The sequence below is a fragment of the Phoxinus phoxinus genome, assembly GCF_949152265.1.
Source record: "Phoxinus phoxinus genome assembly, chromosome: 13".
NCBI lineage: Eukaryota > Metazoa > Chordata > Actinopteri > Cypriniformes > Leuciscidae > Phoxinus > Phoxinus phoxinus.
The window spans coordinates 32,237,147-32,254,928 of NC_136888.1; the positions used below are offsets into that span (position 1 = coordinate 32,237,147).

A 17,782-nucleotide genomic window follows, 5' to 3' on the forward strand; every position below is an offset into this window, starting at 1 on the left:
ACAAGTCGAACCACAAGCCGTGCTACGTGAGCTGAACTGTGACTTGAACCTATCGACCAGCACACTTAGCACGGCGTTCGTGGCTCGAGTGGTCGAGATTGTTTTCCAAAGATGGCTCCTGCCTGTATACGTGAAATGTACTGTCTTTATAAAGTATCTTCTTATTAAACTGTCTGTACACTTACAAAGTTCTCAATGCTTCGGTTTGCATGTAGGGACCCTCATTATGCTACCGATTTCTTTTGACTTATTCTATGCCCCATATACTAGCGTTATAATCTAATCAGTTTAGAGATAAAACTGGGTACATTCGTTTATCATGAGAACGCATCCCAGAGAGCGATTGACTCGGTACCCATGTGTTATTAACCCCTAGGTTAATTTTGCGCCGGAATTGTCCTTTAAGTTATGTGAACTTGATAATTCCACATAACTTAATTTTTTCAAGTATGCATGAAGTTTATTTATTTAATTTTAAGGCAACGGGTTTCCTAAAACAAATTTAAGTTAAATCTACTGATCACTTTTTACAGTGATTGTTTTCAAAAACTTGCACTTTCATTCCCCGTTTTTAAATCTTGCATCACAAAAATCGTCATCGTGTAAATGAATGACCAAAACGCATTAAAAGTTTCCCATTTTTTGTTGAAAGCTGTGTCGTGTAAACAACCCCTAAAACTCAAACTATAAAGATGACAAAAACACAAATGACTAAAACATGAACTAAAATTAAAATGAAAACAGAAAATATAAGAACAAAATCTAATTTAAAATGCTAACAAAAACTATAACCTTATATCAATGACAATAACACTGGAATGTATGAAACGTGCACATATTTTGTTGCACATTCAGTGTTTCAAGCTGTGCAGTTTTTCAAGGAGTTGTGTGCTATAATTAATCAGAGTTTAGCAACCACACAGAACACCCTAGCAACCACATCAGCATGCAATAAAAACACTCAGTATACAATAACAATTTACTCACTGGCAGCCTCTCGGAATATGCCACTTGTTTTCTGAAAATGTAAACATATTGTGCATGCATTGCATTTTGTTTCCTAGACAATTCTCCCAACACCAATTTTAACACTGAGAAACTATTAATAATATTTGCACTAAACAATGCAATATAGTACAATCTTAGCATTATTTATGCAAATAGCATGTGCCTGAGGGCCCATTTGTGCAGTGTGGGAATATAGAAATGAAGTTATAAACCTGACTCCGTGCCATTCCTGAACGTGAGCACAAAGGCCTCCTCATCTCTGATGCTGGGTGGGAGTAATGATGTTCTTATATTTCACGGTGAGATGAGAACTGCTCCCCCGAGTCCCTGGAGGGGTCTCTAATTCAGAGTGTGGCTTCAGGCCGCGGCCTAGCTCCTTTCCATTCACCGTCCCTGAGGTGCCATTGCTCCAGTTACTCTCTGCCTTTGTCAGAAATCAGCTCTTAAAAGCCATTCCTTCATCATCACTTTTATCACCACATCTGACCCGAGATCAGTTCATTTTCCCCAAAGGAAAGTGATCATAATCTTTTTAATAGACAAAAAAAAAAAAAAAGCTTATGCTGAGGGCCACCACACTGGATCCAATATAGCATCAGGATCTAGATCAAAGGTATGCATATGCCATGTACTTACTCATATCAGACCTCAAGATATTGGAATTCTCATTAGCTGTGTTTCCATCCAGTTACGAATTTAACTTGTGTGCCAAATTGAAATAAATAGCATTAAACATTTGCGAATGAAGCAGTGTTTCCATCCCATGTGTGCAAGAGAACAAAATAGTCACTTCCCGGGAAATTGGCGCAACATATCTGTAATAAAAATGGAAGTTGCTGCAATCGGGGAAGAAACTGTGGCTCTTTTTTTTTCCTCTATCATAAACGACTTGCGTCTCAGAGCGGCAGAAGGAAAGCAATAAACGCTGTCATGTTCTCCAGCGTTCGGATGCTGGTGTTTAATGCAATCGTGTGAAACTCTTCTGGGAGAGAATTAAACCACATCATCCTGATGACAGACTTTGACTCCGGCATTTCAGAATGATCACACCAACATTTGGGATGCTGTGATGTGATTAGTCATCTGGTTAGTCCAGTTATCCAATCACATCCACTGAGGCAAAGTCACATTTTTTGTTGAGCATCAAGGGATTTATTCGGTTAATGTGTTTCCACTGTAGTTTATGCACGTCATTTTATCGGATACACAAATGTATCCGTCTCAATTGAGCACATTTTTATGCAGAGTTATAGAATTTATCTTGGTGTTGTTGTGTTTTTATGCGATACCCCAAAGTGCATATATAAAAATAGGTGGATGGAAACAAAGCTATTTTCAGTTATCACTCTTAAAAATGTTTAGCAAGAATATTGTGGATGATTTAATACAAGTTATGTTGGGAATAAGAATAATAGGCTAAAGTTATGCTTGCATTATGCAATGAAAGCAGTGTGAGCGGATGTTTTTGTTCTGTGTAATTAAGGAATGTCTGGGAGCATTTCAAACGCCAATCAATGAGTCCATTAAGTTGTTTACTGCTGATTTTCAAGAAAACAAGTACACACACTTCCAAAACATACACATGTCCATATAAATATGGTATTATCTATTTCCACATCACTTTTTTCCCCCACAATAGCCATGCACACACACATATATAGACTTGCCCAAAAACACTGCTACATGTTAACAAACACACTGTCTTTTCTTCTTCACAATGGCTAAAAATGATTGCATCTCCTTCACTTTCTGACCTTGTACACTGTAGAACACAGGAAATATTATCAGCTCTGATGGTCATGATCTCTGGCCACCCAAGAAGGAATTACTCCTCATGACACATTAGTTTTATAATAATAACATGCTAGAAGATGACAGATACTTACAGAATTGACAAAGCAGTTTTGGATTACCCTAAACAACTGTTTTTTTTCTCTATTCAGAATATATAACTGGTCATGCCATATTAATTTTATTCAGAATTTAATTGAGATATAATAAAAAAAAGTGTGTGTATATACTGTATATATATATACCTTTTATGTTGAATTACTGAAATAAATTAACTTTTGCACGATGTTCTAATTTTTCAAGTTTCACCTGTATATATAATTTTTTGCTTATACCTCAATTCAATTCAGAATAAAATGAAAGTGGCATGACCAGTAATTCGCTCTTGGGTGGCCAGAGATCATGACCATCAGAGCTAATTTCAAATTAATTCAAATTAAATCAAACCCTGTTTAAAATAAACTTTCTGTCGGATGTGGCCAAACGTTAAATTCTTAAATTTGCCCAAGAATTTTTTAAACACCCTGATTTTACCATTGCTTCCAATCCACTTAAACACAAAGACAAATTGACAAACTTAGAGTTTCCTTTTCTTGACTTTCTAAATAATTGCCACTGATGATACACAATGTGCAAAAGCTTAAGTCAAGTCAAGTCACCTTTAATTATGTAGCGCTTTACACAATACAGATTGTTTCAAAGCAGCTTTACGGTGACATAATGCATTTCGGCTGTTGTTCAGCTGAAGTCAGTTCAGTGTTGATTTAGTTCCGTTGTAAATATCATAATTTAATAAATTAGTTAATTTCGTATATAAAGCAGTTCTGCAAAAGATGATGTCATCGTCCAGCTCAGTTCAGATCTCATACAACAGTCAGCAATAATCGAGTCCGATCAAGTCTTCAGATAACCTACACATAGACGCTTGCCAACCCAACAACAACAAACAATTAACAAATAGGAGTCCTGCAAAGAAATCCTCGATCATTTGCGTAATGCTCAATCCAGACTGAGGCATTTATATGCAGAGTCCAGGGTGCTTCAAAGAGGGCTCTGTAAATTGGGTCCAGTGGGTGAGAGGCTTTAACTGTAAGTTCATTAGGGAAATTTCCCTAATCCCCTGGGGGTTAAGGCAGTGTAAGTATTTGACTGCCAGTCACAGAGATTAGGCTGGCAACACTTCTGGCCTGCCGTTCCTCTGATTGAGTGGACGTCAGTTACGAACCCAGAGGTCTCTGCAGCATTTTTATAGTAGACTTTAGTTGAATCTTAGTCTGGAGGGCCCTTTCAGAGTTTGCATAATCTCTGTCTTATGAGAATTCAAATTATAATTGCCCGACAGACAGAGATTACACCGTCTTAGTTTGGTTAATGTCAGCTCCTTAAGATGAGCAGTACACCAAGGAGCAGATGAATTGAAATTTTCAATCAGACATAGTGACCTCATACACATGTCCTCACATATTATTGACCTGCTGAAATGGAAACCAACATTCAATGCGCCATTCGGATCCCTTTCTATAAAACAACTGCAAAATTACAATTTGCATATAGAGAAGACAAATGAGGCTGGGCAGTTCAGAGCACACTGGCATACAAATGATGGTGGCATCATGGGAAATTTGTGTCAACTCTCTTACGCTGACACCAGCTGAGTGGGGACAACAAGTACACGAGCCCTGCTATGCTCGGGCAGCCCGTGGAAAGATGGCAAACCATCTGTCCAGCCCACTGGAATGGTAAAAGAGCCTTTTAAGTGGCTAAGTCTAAGCTAAGAAGGTGGATGTAAGGTTAATCACAGGCCAATTGGGAGTAATTGTCTGAGAGGTGGAGTGGCTTTAAAAGTTGACCATTGGTTTGAACTGTCATCAATTTCCTGACCCTATGGCTTCCATGTGATGAAATAGTGAGGCTTTATTTGGGGTGTGGTGGTGCCTCGTTGTACTTATATTAGGGGTCAAATAACAATTGCAATAATTTATTAATGAATTGTGGAATTGAAGATTGAGGGCAATCTTCAATTCTTAAAAATGACGATTGTGTTGATTAAAGGCTTGATTTGCTGTTATATTTCACTAATCGTGACAATTGCAGCCTTTGTCCTCAGTTATATTTGGAAAGGCTGTGAAAAGGTACACAAAAGGGAGGGGACTTATTAGAGCTGCAGTGCACGTGAGCCCTAATCAAATTGCCTTTGTGCTTGAAGCTTGTTCGTCTAATGAATCTGTTCCTCAGACATTGACACGCTGCATGAGCTGGCCCTCAAGGTGAATGCTCTTTGTGCCCTTTCAATCATCATTGACGTCTGCCAGATAGTCTCATTAAGGTCCCATAAAAAACGCTCATTCAAGAGGCATCTCTGCAATCTTTTGGTAGCTACCTGTGCAATGCAAATGGAAGTAAAACTAGACGCGGGTGCTGTCCGTGGTGCTGAAACCCCCAGCTCTTGTCCAGTCTCTCCGTTCACATGTGCACTTGTGTGGTGTTTCACAAAGACTATAATTATCTGTGCCAGTGTGACCTCGGGTGGTATTATGCCACTTGATGGCCACCCTGTGCATGTGAATTATATGTTTCGCAAGGTTATATTAGCATTGTTCAATAGAAGTGTGTAGCCATTAGAAACTCATCCACCACTCCCATGAACACAGGTAAGTGTAAACGATCATGTATGCACTGTATACGCAGAGCTTGCATGAGCTATACACAACACGATATGAATTAGATATTGCCCTGAAACAACACAAGCAAAAACAGAAATTATTGATAAGCCATCAAATTTTTCCTCTTGAACAACATTAGTCAGATCAAATAATCATGCCAACGGAATTACAGGAGAGCATACATTGAAACATATATCGTCATGAAATCATATAGAAGTAATGGAATTGTTAGTAATTTCAGCTGAGAATTATGTTGGGAAGCAAACTGGGATCCCTGAATTGTCGGCTGATTCGTAAACGGGACCAGTAATGGACAATATTATTAGAACATTCAACTTTCCTTATCACAATTATCTACAAATCTCTGAAAGTGCACGAATCCCTTCTTCAGGATTGCTGGTGATTTGTTGTTAAAGCGGGCGCGTCGAAGGCAGAGTTTCTAACTGTAACTAATTGAACGCGTTAGCCGATATAAAAACACTAAAAGCCGTGTCGATGTCTTATTAGTGGTGTTTTTAAAATCCTTTCACAAATGACAGGTCCTCGATATCCGCGTGACAAGCCCAGCACTTACCTTAATCATTGGAAACGTATCCATTCGTTTTGATGGCACTATATTCTAAACGGATGCGCTTAAAGCCTCTGCTGTTTCAACACATCTTCTCTTCCTGTTTCATGTAAAAGAAAAGCAGAGAAACGAAGGAAGGTGCATTCTTGTGCACGCCGACCTGCGCTGATATCCGAGTCCTACCACACCATTCATGTGTAGTTTCCACCAAGTTGAGCTGAAAACGGCCACACGCACTTCTAGATCAGACCATTATCCCCAGATCTCTCGTTAAATTGTTATTCCTCTCCGAACGCCACCCGTTTATTCCCGTGTTTCAGTTGCTGTCTGTTTCTTCATTGTTTTGTAGTGAATCCAGTAAAGCGCCGGCAATCCCGTTGGCAAACTAAAGAGATATCCAGATAAAAAAAGAGCCCAGTTTGAAAAAGAATGGGTCGCAAGAAGCGCAAGTCAGTTGAAACATGCACCGAACGTGTGTAGACGGCGATCATGAGCTCTCCAGAGCCGTGCAAATCTGTAGATGGCACAAACGAGTCAGAACGGACATGGTGCGTTGCAGGGACAACTCCGAGAAGATTATCAGGATAACAGTAATGCACAGACGGACGTATGGCGCATACCAAGGCGTCCGGATTTACGCATTCTATGTACGTTCACTGAAGCTTCGTAATTAGTCTTTGCGGGGAATGCTCTATCTGGGCTGACTGCGCTTAGACGCAGGATGTCCGATTGTGTCGGATCAACTTGAACTGGGAGTATATGGATTATCTGCCCTTACTTAACCTAGATGATTAGTCTTTGAGAGTTTGAGCAGATTTGTTAATATTACTGACAATACGAACGCATGCCATCTTTTAACGCCTAGAAAACAATATAGCCTATACGTTAAAGTCCACATGAAATAAATATTTACTTTTTTTTTTTTTTAGTAAAAAAGGCTTTTAGTATGAATATGTTAGTCTTACTGTGCTCCAAAAAAAAAGACAAAATCCGCATTTAGAAGAATTAAGCATTCAAAACATACACTCTCTTACTTCAGCCAATATGGATCAATGATTTTGATGACAACACTCTGCACTTCAGCTTCTCATCAGATTTTATGTCCAATCAAATGCTCTCTAGAATCTAAAGCATCCTGCCCCCCACCATTAAAAATAGACACTGAAGTCACTTGTTCACACATGTACTATTTTACATGGTGGATGGCACACTATAGGGGATTGGGAATGATTCAGACAGTGTAAATCTGCAGCTCGCACACAGTCTGCTCCAGTCCAGAGACACGATAGCAGAGTGGATCATATGTGCGAGTTGGTGCAGACCAGAAAACGTATCGGACCCATTTGAATTCTACACAGAATGTTACATTTTAAAGCAATATGGAGGAGATTAGGAGGAAACTGCATCTTTATCGAGCTCAATGGCTCTGGCCCAGCTGTGATATAAACAAAATACTATTGGCTATTTTAAAAAGGGGAGGAGCTGAGCAATATCCCGGCCTGTCTTCCGGTTTCAGTGGACATTACATCAATACATTGAATAATGCTGCACGTAAAGGCACTTCATTGGGCATTTAAATTGCCATCTTTCATTATTGACTGTGACGAATTTATATTTAAAGTGTATTATAATTGTCAATATTACAATTCCGCTTGTACAATAGTCAGTTCCAGCACTGGAATCTGATTGGTCTGAGGGCATTCCACAAGTACTGCTTGTAAAACAGCGCTGGGACATTTCACTGCGTCTGACTCATTTCTGTTCAAAGCGTTCCAGACTGGTGCACAGAGAAGAAGAAGACTGGTGGTTTGATATGTCATTTTATTTTAGACCGTTACTTGGTGAGCTTTGCTATTAAATATGTTCAATATTTTCATACATGCAGAGGTGAATTAATGTAGTTATAAATACTTTCCTCTCATTAACAACAGAGCAACACATGAAGTCTACATCAGAGTATCTCTGAGCTGTCATCTCATACAGTAATTAGGACACGGCGCGAACGAAACATATGTTACAGGCATGAACCGTGATTAGCTTCTTGCTATTGCTAGTCCACAGCAGGTGGTGTTGAGGGGACACAGTCATTCTAGAACACATTTAATTGGACAAGATTACGCATCTCAGTGCAAGATGATCTCAGTGCATCAATATCTTTGGACTGTATTCCCGCAAGAGAAAGACTGTGCATATTAAATGTTTGGGTGTGACAAAAGTTTATTTGGTAGGGCTTTACAACAGGATCTCATTTGTTAACATTAGTTAAGTAACGTTAACTGTGAGCAATTCAATTTTATTAGCATTTATTAATCTTTGCACATTAACTAACGTTCACAAAACTTTTACAGTTTGTAATCTTGTCACTTTAGCTGCAACGTTCATAATCGTGGTAGTATGAACTTTTGGTTGTGTTTTCGTCCAATAATTAGTCTAATGGTAATGCATTTTATGTTTCAGTGCCTTGCCTTATATAGGCTTCCATTGAAAGTGCATTAATGGAAAAACACGTGGCTGCATCCGAATATTTGCACTAACCATATATAAGTGAAAAACAGTGTTTTAAAAAAAAAAGAGTATGTCCGTATTCACAATATGGTTGTGAACAGTGGTAAAATCGGTGTAACACACAGCTTCCCAGGGCTTATTGCTGCTCTATAATGGAAAGGTTTCTCCTTGTTATTTTTCAGTTGCTGTCAGGCCTCTTTCCATTCCAGGAAGATGATGAGATGGTTCTGTTCCCATGGAGTTACGTTGTGCATTTGATAAATCCATCATGAGTGACACAATTGCAGCGTGAGATCTACTGTACTTTATTCCCTTTCTGGCGCTGATATGGAAGAAATATCCCTGCCACTCATATGGTGAAATATATGTGAACGATAAGGTGGAGAAGATATCTTTCACTGACAGCAGAACAAAAAAACTGTTTTGCTATTCTTTTTTTAACATAATTGTTCCCAAGAGGCTGTTTCCCCCCCAGAAACTTAAACAATGGCCAGTTTTCAATAATGAAAAGTGGAAAGTACAGAGAAAAATAAGGATCTACGTGTGAATAGAAACATAGCTGGCATAAGAACGGGCTCAGTTGTTTTTGTTAAAGATATTGTTGCTGAAGGCAGAACGAATTTGAAGTATGCAGAAACAGCGGCTCTGAATAAAACAAATGCCTTAAAAATCATTCAATTGACCATCCAGTCGTACAGTGACCTCTAAAAAACTGCTCGAGTGGCCAAGGAGTTTTCAAGGCCAAGGAGCAGAAAGATCACCACAGGGCAATATAATCACTCGACTCCAGTTCAGCCGAGACTGGAAGCAAAGAAGTCCCAAATACTGTCTCGACAGAGCATCGCTCTTCAACAGGGGATACACAGATGCTGCAGGATTTCACTTCTCTTCATTTTTGTATCAATAGATGTGCATTAAATATAAATATATAATATTAAATATTAGTTGCAGGGATTTAAAGTTCTCCATCACTACGACGGATTGCCAATAGGATTGCAGAGAGGCCATGTCAGATGCTGGGGGTTACACTTTATTTTGATATCAATTTTAGTCTGTATGTTAGTCTGCTTTAGACATTCTACTAACTAAAAGTAACTTTGCAACTACATGTCAACTAAATGTCATTAAATTATTAATAGACTGCCGGCTTAATATCTGCTAACACTTTATTTTGATGCTCCCAAACAGACATTCAACTGACTATGAGTAACTTGGCAACTAACATGTCAACTTTTACTAAAACTGAACAGTCTACTAATGAGATTTAGTTGACACATAGTTGCAAAGTTACATAGTTAACTTTATATGTCTAAAGTGTACCATCATATTTAAGTGTAAACCAGAGCAGAGTCAGGAATTAGCAGGGGATTGAGGCAGAAAGGCCACTAAAAATGAATAAAAATGCCCCCCAAATTTAAGATGGTTACAGTCATGTAATATATTAAATTAATTGCATTGTATATAGTGTGTATATACAATAATCCATATTGTATACTGTATATAATTCAAAAAGTGCCAAGCATTGAAATAAGAATCAGTTTTATTTATACAAACTGTCAATAGAAAAGCTGGTTTAGGAAACATCGTATTCCCTTAAAATGTTATCGGTGTTGAGTATTTAAATAAAGTGGTTTAAAAGAATATGATGTAACCTGAAAAACTCAGAAGTTGTTTTCGTTTGTTTGTTTTTTTAATCCCTGCCATTTTCATATCGTCACTATATCATTGGTTCAAACTTCTGACACATTCTGTGTCAAAAAGCTCTGACATTTTATTGGCCGTATTTGCTCTTGTTTTATGTAATATTCTCATTATGCACACCTGCCAAGAAAATAAATATATATCAGTGCTGATGAAGAATGTTCGCTTGTGTTTGTGCTTGCTGGAGGTTAACCCAGGCATGAATGTGTTTTTTGGCAGACACTCTCGATGAACACCCCCTTTGATTGGGTTCACAGAGAGGGCTCCACAGACTCCCCTCGGAGAATGATCGATGTAGACCGCAGGAGACAGAATGAGGAGCGCCGTCTCTCTGCTCCTCTCAGCTGCACTGACAGCTGTGTCCGAGACACACAAAATACCAGAGCGCAAATAACAGCTTCAGGAGAAGCGCAATTCACAAGTTTGACTTGAAGCAGAAGTTATACTACTAAGATTAGAAAATACAACTTTTAGGGTACAAAGTTGTCCCTTTAAAGGGATAGTTCAATTCAAAATGAAAATTCTGTCATCATATACTCACCGTCAAGTTGTTTCAAACCTGTATGAATTTCTTTCTTCTGCTGAACACAAAGGAAGATATTTTGAAGATTGTCAGTAACCAAACATTTAACTGCTACCATTGACTTCCATAGTATTTTTTTTTTTCCACTATGAAATTCAATGGGACCAGGTAACTGTTTGACATTCTTTAAAACATTTCAAAAGAATTTTCATTTTGAAGTGAACTATCCCTTTAAGGGCACTGCCCCAGTGACAAGCTGATTCACTTTTTTACAAATTGTCAATTTACCAACAAATCTCTTTTTTGTGTGTGTGAGACTTGGATATATTCCTTGGTAGCAATTATAAGGGCACATGAATGATCTTGTATTAATACCTGAAATAATACTTACACGTCAGCATGAACAAAATGATTAGAGAAGGCATGAATTAATCAAGAAATGCGTGAATAATGGCAAACTTAACTACATGTTAGTACATGTTTGATAGTTAAATATATTAAGATTTAGGTAAAGACTAAACCAAATGGGCTCAATAAGAGTAAACAAGAAGTACTAAAATATATTTAATATTGTCATAATGTAAAATTTTGCCATCTGCAGATTCATCAAACATCCCTGGATGGTACATTAGTTTGTGATGACTTACATTGATCCTTGTTTTCAAAAGTAGACAATACTAAATACACTTATAACAATATCATAAATAATTTGACAGTCTCACCCTACTGTGGCTTATACAGCAATACAAAAGCTGAAAATACTGTAAGGTAACACTTTATTCCGAAAGTCCACTTTAGACATTCTGCTAACTATAAATGACTTTGCAACTGCATGTCATGTACCGGTCATTAGAGTATTAATACTGTCTGCTTAATATCTGCTAACACTTTATTGTGATGCTCCCAAACAGACTAAAGTAACTTGGCAACTACAAGTCAACTTATCCTAACCCTAACTTAACAGTCTACTACTACAGTCTGCTGATACTCTAATGAGAGTTAGTTGACATCAGTGGTGGGCCGTCAGGGCCAGCAAGGCTTCTCTGCTGGCCTAAACATATGAGAATCACTGACTTGCACTTTAATATATTTTTTTATGAATGAGTATTAAATTATTCCCAAAAGTCCGTTCTCATAATTTCATAGCTTTTCTCTTGGTTGCGCTGCTTCCAGTAGTGTATATTTATTTTAGTGCTTTTATCCAATCATATTTCAGTCATCATGTGTTGCCAGGGTCAAATATATCTGCCTCGAGGCCTTCAGAATCGATAGTGCGGGCGCCTGTAGCTTAAATGAATGGCAATGAAACTGTTGCTTTAACCAATCAGATAATCAGTCAGATTTAATCAGCCAATCAGATATCGAGTTGATTGCACCGGGGCCATCTAGCAGGCATACAATAACGTAAGCATTTTCACGCCCTTTGATTGGATGGTCAGAGCGTGTACTATTATTACTGGTAGTCAGAGCTAGCTAACCGCATCTGTTGCGAACTGTGTAAACTATAAAATACAGGTAGATTTCATAGTTTTTCAACCCACAAATTCATGTTTATTTCCTTCCTCGACCACCAGCAGGTTTAAACTTACCGGAAAAAAATCCCTTATCCAGCTTACGCAGAGTCACGGATCTCTATCGATCTGTCCGGGTAAAAACAGAACTGACTGCAATGTATCAGGACTGATTTTGAAGGCAAAAGTCCCGCTGATCTCAATGATATCGTTCAAAAATCTGTGTGAGAGCTTGTGTCGGCTGTAACGTTACACATCGTCATGTTTTGCGGTGTTTTCCCGGTTTAACGTTACTGCTTCTGTCGAGCAGACACTCTCAGGCACTAAAGCGAATTTAAACTTATGACAGAAATACGACGGGACAGACTCGACTTTCAGCACATTAACCTCGATGGCGATAGAAAAGGTTGCTGGAACTGAAAAGCACAGACAACCTGTACAACCAAGTAATTCAAGTCTTTTTGAGGAAAGAAATTTGGATGGATTTTGTGTAAAAAATCAGTTTTGGAGAGTATAATGCATTTTTTGCCCCTGTTTTTGTCCGTGCTCTGCTGAATATGATTTTCTTCCTAATTTTTCTTGTAAATTTATGATCGAAACAACTTCTTTTTTTCAAACATTAATACTATAGCCATTGAAGGATAGGACAGTGATGAGGATCCGTTTCTGAATTTATAATCGGAACGCAAGAACCACTGTACACAAAAGCCGAACTCACTCGCTCGTTTCTCTCTGCCCGGCCTTTCGCGAACTTACCGCATTAACCCTATAACTGCCGGTGCAAAATAAAAACAGGAATTTCACAATTATAGAGAGTATGTGCGTGCGCTGCAACACTATTAAAAGTTATTAATTCAGGGTGGACATCACAGAAGGCCTAGGTGTAATATGCACGGCCCGCCACTGGTTGACATGTACTTGCAAAGTTACTTATACTTAGTAGAATGTCTACAGTGGACCATGAAAATAAAGTGTAACCAAAAAAGAAAAGAATTTGCTCACAAAACAGGAACCATAAACACTACATTTAGAGGAATCTTAGCTTGGTACCACTTATTAGTATATGATTTTTATAGAGAGTTTTACATGTCATCATCTGTATCCTTTGACTTTCACACCATCACTGTGTGCTTTAACTAAGCCGATACTCTACATGAAGAAAACAAATGTTTGTTTCCAACTCAACTCAACTCAACTCAACTTTATTTATAGAGCACTTTCAACACCACAATTGGAACCAAAGTGCTGTACAGAAAATATAAAAGAGATAAAATAAAAACAAGAACATAAAAATAATGCAAACATGTAACATATACAGGTTACAAAGCATTATCAAACAAATATGTTTTAAGCGCACTCTGAAAAACACCCATTGCACTTATCAGTTTAATAGTTGAAAGATAACATACAAAAAATACATTTAAGTGTTGCTTTTGTTATATTTGACATTTGTGCATCTGATTTCAAACTCAATACATATCTTTACAGATGAGTTTTTTTCTCCACCTCTGTAACACTTAAACACTTATTTGTCTATATTCTGAAGGTTTTTACTGAGGGATTTGTTCATATATCATTCAACCTGATTTTTCTAATAAGTCTTATTTTCTAATAAGTCATGACCTGATTTGAATGAGTTGTTAAGTAAGGGATAATGTTCCCCTTCAGGCTGATGCAAGACCGCCGGGTTCCTGATCACCCTGTCGATGTCTATCCTAAGATAACAACCGGCTGGGTGTACATTATCCCGCTTATTACACGGCTGCTTGCCACATGAGTAAATAATAAGACATCAAATATTGATCTGAGACAAAAAAAAGAAGAACTCTTTAAACGCAAAGCTTCACGGAGAGAGGAGTTGTTAGCGTGGCAAATTCAAACTAGACGGATAGTATACAGTCATACCACTTATTACACAGCATTTCACCTTATAAATAATTATGGGGATAAGAGATATTGATCTGAGATTATCTTCTAATCCATTATTGGTTATCTTCCAATTCATCTAATCCATTATGTTTGAATGAAACAAGATAGAGCGAGTCCGTGATACCGGATGACATTATTAAATAACTCTACACAAATTGATTTGAGTTTTAATATTTGATTAGCTCACCAAATGCAGAACTTCCACAAGGAAAAAATGTTCCAGGCGTATAGCGCTGCTGAGTTCAGTAGCCCGGATGAGGCTGTGTTATCTCCTATCGAGGAACAATATACAGCTGGATGGCAAGATTGACCAATCAGAATCAAGCATTCCACAGTGCGGTGTAATAACAGTGAGTTAACTATGATGGACCCCCTCACATAAAGTCATGACACAATAATACATCAAGGCATATGTAACCCCTCCGGATCTACTCACACCGCTCCGAGCGGGATTCAAACTGGAGTTTCCAGGCATGGGAGGCGGGCGCGCTAACAAGAACGCTTCAAGAACGCAGCCTCTAGCGTCAGCCGCTAGTGTCAGCCGCTAGCCCACCTCTCGAGGCCACAGCGACTACTAGCTGACCTCCGTTACACTCACACAAAAGTGTTTATTGCAAATCTCTCAAGGACAGGCAGCTGAATATGGAAATGGTCTAAAAATATAGTCACATGAAAATGTGCAACGTTTGCTAGATTATGGAGGACATATTTTACCCACAAATACATCTTACCATCGTAAAAAAACTAAACAAAAAAGAGCTTATGGCATAGTTTTAATATTACAGCATTCTGTCCAGTGACAACTCTTAAAAGTTTTTGTGCACAAACAGACACCAGGAGGAAATGCTTGTTCAACGTTTACCTTGAAACTACAACAGCAATGATGAAGGACACAGGGGATCAGGACGACATTACTCATGTGTCTTCATTAATTCTAGGTAAGCCGGCTGGTAGAGCATTGATCCGTAAAGACAGATACTCGTGAAAAACTGCACCTTAAAGGGGCAGTTCACCCAAAAATGGAAAGTTTATCATTAATTACTCTCCCTCATGTCATTCCAACCTCATAACACGTTCATTTATCGTCTCAACACAAGAGAAGATATTTTTCATGAATCTGAGAGCTTTTTGTTCCTCCATTGAAAGTATTCAAACAAAACACTGAAGGTCCAAAATGTTCATAAAGAGATCAGTTTGTATCAGGCTGTTTAATCCACGTTTTCTGAAGAGACACACATGCACGTTAAATGATGAACAGATTTCGTTTCGGCATTTATTCAAATATTAACCGTGATCAGCGAACTTACATAGAGCACCCAAAATATGGTAAAGGAATGAGGTTCATTCTCGTGTCACACCAGCATATTTAAGCTTATGCAAGAGCCAATGAGGTTTGTTCTTGGACGTCAAGCAAGTATGGTTCCGCTTACCATATTTGAGTGCTCCATGTTCGCTGATCAATGTTTATATGTGCAAAAAAAGCCTATTTAAGCCTAAAATATATAACCAGTTTAGATGGAAAGGATCTCAAGCTGACAAGCTGTAGACGTTACTGTAGCTTTACACATTAATAGTCACGGTAATTCCTTGAAAATAAATTCCAGCACATTGCTACAACAACCATAAAGAAACGAGCCTTCACAATAGATAATGCTTTACATTGAACTCTGTTAGAGAGCTACATATGTGATGTGATCTGGGCAAACACACCACATGGTGAAATGTGACATATTACAGGTTTTGATATCATATTAAAGCTGATTTCAAGCCCTTTCCAAATCTGTTTTTATTTATTTCGTCGTTTGTCTGTAACAAAATTATGGTTATCTGAAGTCGGCTGATCGCTATGATTTTCAGGAACGGAATTTTGAGAAAAACAGCTCTTTTTTTATTGCCTTTTTTTCATATCACATATTTTAGTAATCATCATAGATTAGGTATCATTCGAAAGCTTACGAACTCAAAATGTATCCTGTGAAATCTGGTCTGAAATTGGACGATTGAGAGGTGAGCAAGATCTTTTAAGCGAGTAGCTACTTCAGTCTCCGTTGTTCTCTTGTGCATCACACGATAACTTTGGATAAAAATAAATAAATAAAACTTGCGTGCCGTTGTAGTTTACACAGGACTGGCGGGACCTTTATTCTGTTACGTGGTTTATTTTGATAGGTGAACTGTCTTTGTGTTAAGAGAAGGAGAGCAATACATGGGCGATTTTTTATAATTTTGTTTGCACCTCCGCTCCGCTGTATGTGTTCTTTAAGAGAAATAGCTTAAATCACTATTTTTCTGCACTAAACTAAAAAATTTTCCCAAGATATATTCCGAGATGATAGACAAGATGTTATAGAATAATAATTGAATGAAAACCCAATTCTGACATTCTATCTAGTTTTAGACCTACTGAAAACATACCAGCCCGACATCCGATGGGTTTTCCCAGATCGCATCACATATGGCAATTTATCAGTTTAATAAAAAACCTTACTCACCTGTTGAGTAATAAAAACTTCACTGCATTGCTTTTACAGCTTTTCAAATCCCTCAGGTCATCTCCGAAAAGCTAAGCCAATGTTGATTCATGTTTTATTACGAGCTCTGTCACGTTCTCTTTTTCCCAACAGACTCTTCTCTGTTTGGAGTTTTTTTTATTGGGTGATTCCACAGAGGTTGTAGATAAAGCTGCTCCATGTCAAACATTGTGGCAACAAACCTCTGCCATTCCCACACCAGACACACGTCAAAGTAACCAGAGCAACTCTAATTACAGATATGAATAGACCCAATTTCCCATGAAAACCATCCTGTCAGCTCTAAAATATAAACAAACTATTTGAATCATTAGAGTTTTGTTGAATATACTTTTAATGAAGGGACAGAAATCTTATTTTTTGTTTTGAAGATGAACGAAAGTCTTATGGGTTTGGAACAGCATGAGAGTGATAAATGACAGAATTTTCATTTTCGAGTGAACTATCTCTTTAAAGGACAAGTTCGGTATTTTACACTTAAAGCCCTGTTTACAGATCGTATCTGATGAAATAGAACGGTTAAGATTAAACTTTGGACAGATGCTGCTGTCGCGAGAATTTTAGGTTTATATCGCTTTCCCCCTCACCCCCACAATGGTTGTCTATGGCCACAGGAAGATTCCTTCCTAAAACACATTAAACTTTCGTTTACAAAGACGTGAAACTCACCGAGTGGTCAGGGGTGTTCACTGATACGGTCCCAAAAAAAATCGCTGAAAAAGATGCATTCCAACAGGTTTTATCGTAGTTTTTGTCCAACTCCATGACTTGTATTAAATGTGCTGAGTGAGGTGCGGTATTACTCCGCCGCTTGAGTGTCTATTATTCAAGCTCTCAACGGAAGAATCACGGGTGTGACACGTTTGGCAAAATAGGTCCTAAATAAACCTAAAATTCTCGCGACAGCAGCATGTGTCCAAATTTTAATCTTAACCGTTCTATTTCATCAGATACGATCTGTAAACAGGGCTTTAAGTGTAAAATACCGAACTTGTCCTTTAAGACACACTTTCACATATCATCTGTAATGTCACATTACAAGATATATGACA

General features: G+C 38.1%; 1 protein-coding gene across 1 annotated transcript in view; it reads right to left on the reverse strand.

Moving 5' to 3' along the window:
* Nucleotides 1-6,566, reverse strand: part of LOC307008969 (leucine-rich repeat and fibronectin type-III domain-containing protein 2) — a 150,218-nt gene extending 143,652 nt beyond the window's left edge. The window contains exon 1 of the mRNA XM_079632316.1: nucleotides 6,037-6,566. The gene's annotated coding sequence lies outside the window, so the exon portion shown is untranslated. The remainder of the gene's footprint in view (nucleotides 1-6,036) is intronic.
* Nucleotides 6,567-17,782: the final 11,216 nt, after the last annotated feature.